The 4384-nt window shown below is 46.7% G+C and overlaps 1 pseudogene; it reads right to left on the reverse strand.

Moving 5' to 3' along the window:
• The window catches only part of LOC107297209, a 29685-nt pseudogene that overhangs the window by 16085 nt on the left and 9216 nt on the right, over positions 1-4384 (reverse strand).

Below are 4384 nucleotides of genomic sequence, written 5' to 3' on the forward strand. Positions count from 1 at the left end.
TGCGCTTCAAGGTGTTAGTAACAACTTTTAAAGCGCTCCATGGCAATGGACCTAGGTATTTGCAAGACCGCCTCCTACCAAACACCTCCCTTCGGCCAGTCCGCTCCCACAGAGAGGGCCTCCTTAGAGTGCCGTCGGCCAGACAATGCCGGCTGGCGACCCCCAGGGGGAGAGCCTTCTCTGTGGCAGCTCCTGCCCTTTGGAATGACCTACCCCCCGACCTACGTACAGTTGCGGACCTGCGCCTTTTTCGCCAAGCCCTGAAGGCCCATCTATTCCGTGCGGCCGGCCTGGCGTAGCTTGATTATGTTTCAGTGGGGGGGGGGTTTACGGGTGTGTTTTTAGAACAGGCCTGTTATTTAATTCGATTTTAAAACAAACTATTTATTACCGTGGTTTTTAGTATCGCCTGTTCACCGCCCTGAGTCCCGCAAGGGAGATAGGGCGGTATATAAATTTAATAAATAAATAAATAAATAAATAAACCTCAATGAACTGAAGCAATTGTTAACTGTCCCGTTGGCATGCACAGCAAAAGAAACTCCTGGGACCTTTTTATTACCAAGAGAAAAGTTTTACTGATAGATCCATACAGGCACAGAAGAAGAAAAGCCAGTTCTAAGGTTTTGGCATGAAGCGCAGTATAATGAAACCCCCTTTTCCTTTCCCCAGGCCACCCAGTGTCCATTGTCCACCAATCCAGGTCAAGCATTTTATTTTGGGAAAACAGTCTGCACCTTTCAAAAGTCTTCAGCTCATGACCTTGGGGTTGTAAGGTTTTCTCAAGCTGCAAACAGCTCACATAAATTCCTTCTCTCCCTCCCAGCTTCCCATACATTCCAATCATACCCTCCTGTATTTCTTTGTCAAGCTGCGAGCAGAAAGAGGTGTTTTGCAAGTCAACCTTGACAGCAATGTTGTAAAGAAGAGTGGGCCAAATTTCCTTCACAATGATGAGAGACTGATAAAGTTATACAGAAAACGATTACTTCAAGTTATTGCTTCTAAAGGTGGTTCGACAAACTATTGAATCATAAGGTGTACTTAACTTAGTTTTTTACACATGGCCTCTCCATTTTGGCTTTCTTTTTGTAAAATAAATGATGACATGGTGTAATATGTCATGTGTTGTTCATCTGAGGTTATATTTACCTACTTTTAAGAACTGCTAAGGAACAGGTGATTTTTACTATGTCCTGATACATAAAACCATAGAACTCACAGAGGGTGTACTTTCTTTTTCACATGACTGTATATTTTATATGCAACCTGTTAAGTCCGGAGAATAATGGCGCTTGAGATGAAGCATTTCTAACAAGTCTTTATTCTCTGCTTCCATTCTACGAACAACCCGAGCAGAGGCACGCAGGCCTCTATTTATACCTTCTGATCCCCGGGCAAGTTCAACCAATCATGAGGCGGTATTTTCCCGCCTTGCGCATGCGCACAAGGCCGGCGCCACTCAGTCTGGTCCCGGGCAGCTTTTGCAAATGCCCGGGACNTACCCCTGTTCCCAAGAACTGCTACTTGAAGCACCTGTGAAACTTGGGTGTTGAGAACCCGTTTCACTCCCCACAGCCATCGTTGGCTGCTGAGTTTGATTCCCAGAATGCATTTCCCCTTCCTCCTCCCCCCCTAGAGGAGACTGAGAAGGAACCATAGGCGCGTCCCGTCTCACACGTAGTTGATCAATGTGGCGGCAAACAACGCGGCCGTCTGTCAGGGACACCTCGTAGGACAGAGGCCCCGAGACCTTGCAGACCACAGCCGGAACCCAGAGGTGGCCAGGCCCGTAATTCCTGGCCCAGACAGGATCACCTTCACGTAGGACCCGTGGTGGGTGTGGCTGAGACACCTGTGCAGCTACACGTTCCGGATGCAGCCTGTCCAATTTAGTCACGAGCCGACGACCCCAACGGAGTTCGGCCGGGCACTTACCCGTGGCAGTGCATGGAGTAGTACGATGTGCCAGAAGGAAGTCAGCCAACCTGTGATGCCAATTGCCGTAAGTCAGTTTCTTGAGGGCGTCCTTGGTGACGCAGACCATCCATTCAGCCAGACCGTTGGTGGAAGGATGGAAGGGAGCCGAAGCAGCGTGGCGGATCATGTTGGTCCGAAGAAATCCCTGAAACTCAGTAGAAGTAAATTGAGGACCGTTATCCGACACTAGAACATCTGGCAACCCGTGTGCAGCAAAAATGTTTCTCAACACTTGAATGGTCTTGGCGGCTGTAGTAGAAGACACAGGCACGACCTCCAGCCATTTGGAATGGCTATCAACAACCAGGAAGAATTGACCCTGAAAGGGCCCAGCGTAATCTACATGTATTCTAGACCATGGAGTGTGTGTTTCCTCCCACCTGTGTACAGGGGCCTGGGGCATTTCAGGCCTGGACTGTTGGCAGGCATGACAACCATGGACTTGGGACTCGATGGCCCGGTCAATGCCAGGCCACCACAGATGGCTGCGTGCAAGCGCCTTCATCCTGACGATTCCAGGGTGGCCCTCATGTAATGAAATCAAGATTCTAGCCCTCAATGAGGCCGGGATCACAACTCTCGATCCCCAGAGGAGGCAGCCATTGAAAGTGGACAACTCGTGCCTCTTGACCCAAAAACGTTGAAAATCCTCCGCAGGGCACCTGTCAGGCCACCCAGATAGAACCCATGACAGCACGCGTTTGAGCGTGTNATACCGTTTCCAGCGAGTCCGGGGCGATTAAGCTCTCGGCGATCTCAAAGGCGTCTTGCCCACAAACGCACAACAATGTGGCAGCCTTTAAGCCTTCCTCCCGAATCTGGTTTATGCGGAAATACGTCTCGACTCTTGCCACATAAGATTCCCACCTCTCGGGGTGAGAGACGTCGAATTCCGCTAAACGCCCAACTTTAGCCATGATCGAGGATCAGGTTTTCTTCTTCTTCAGCCGCACGCACCCTCCAGCGATTTTGTACTGGCAGGATAACGCTGACTTCCACGCCGTTTTCTCTTCCGGACTTCTTTGGGTGAGTCTTCAAGCTTTCCTAACTGTATAGACTGAACAGGTGATTTTTACTATGTCCTGATACATAAAACCATAGAACTCACAGAGGGTGTACTTTCTTTTTCACATGACTGTATATTTTATATGCAACCTGTTAAGTCCGGAGAATAATGGCGCTTGAGACGAAGCATTTCTAACAAGTCTTTATTCTCTGCTTCCATTCTACGAACAACCCGAGCAGAGGCACGCAGGCCTCTATTTATACCTTCTGATCCCCGGGCAAGTTCAACCAATCATGAGGCGGTATTTTCCCGCCTTGCGCATGCACACAAGGCCGGCGCCACTCAGTCTGGTCCCGGGCAGCTTTTGCAAATGCCCGGGACTCTTGCAACGTCCCGAGCCTGCTTTTGCAGGCTCAGGACACAACACAACCCATGATAATGCAGCCCAGGCAAGCCAAAAGGTTGGGCAACCATGATTTAAAGGTACTTGAACTTCTCCATAAACTTAAAAGCTTTTCTGTGCCTTATTATCTTTATAGAAGTCTACATAAAAAGTGGTTTTGATATTTTTATCATTTCAGAATTGTAGGCAGAGCAGGTAGCATACAAGTATTTGCAAATAAACACATTTCCTGTACAATTTGATATATTTAATAGTGAGGGAAACCAGTACTTACCAATGCCCATGTGCCTGCCCTTCCGACGAGCCAAGGTGTTTTTCCTACGTCGAGCTCTTGAGTGAACAGTCACTGGCTTCTGGATAATCAGGCCATCTTTTATCAGTTTTCTGATCTGCTGACCTAGAAAGGCAGAAAATCAATTACTAATAGATGGTACTGCTAAGAGCAAATCTATAGACATGTGAAAAAAAAATTAACTTCACATAAATATATGCAAGTATGCTTACATTCTGCCCTAAATTCTGAGTTTCCAAATCAAGTTAAAACATACAATTGGACTTTAAAAATTGCTTGTTTCATAAACTTGATCTACTTTTTAATCTAATACAAATTAGTTGAGAAATGAGATTGCTCTACTGTTCAAGCACAGTGCTTATAAAAGTGAAATCTGAGAAGATACTTGCTGTTTCCAAACAATATATATCCTTATGTATGTAAATCCATTTAGTATTGTTAGACACCAAAATAGTCACAAATTGAAATCCACTCTGAGTTACAAATAGAAAAGAAGTTTATTATTAACGGTTTGCAAAGCGTGGTGGATTCAGGAAGGCAAAATGCAATGTAGCCAAGCACTGAACCACACCCCAAATTCCAAAATCACATATTATTATACATCCTATCGCGACGCCCCATTCCCTCCCCCATGGCCCCATTGGCTTAGGCTTTGGAGGTTACAATCTATCAGAAGCGCCTAAACAGAATACATTATCTCCGC

Source organism: Protobothrops mucrosquamatus, unplaced genomic scaffold, assembly GCF_001527695.2.
Source record: "Protobothrops mucrosquamatus isolate PMUCROS unplaced genomic scaffold, P.Mucros_1.0 scaffold3182, whole genome shotgun sequence".
In the NCBI taxonomy this organism is placed as follows: Eukaryota; Metazoa; Chordata; class Lepidosauria; order Squamata; family Viperidae; genus Protobothrops; species Protobothrops mucrosquamatus.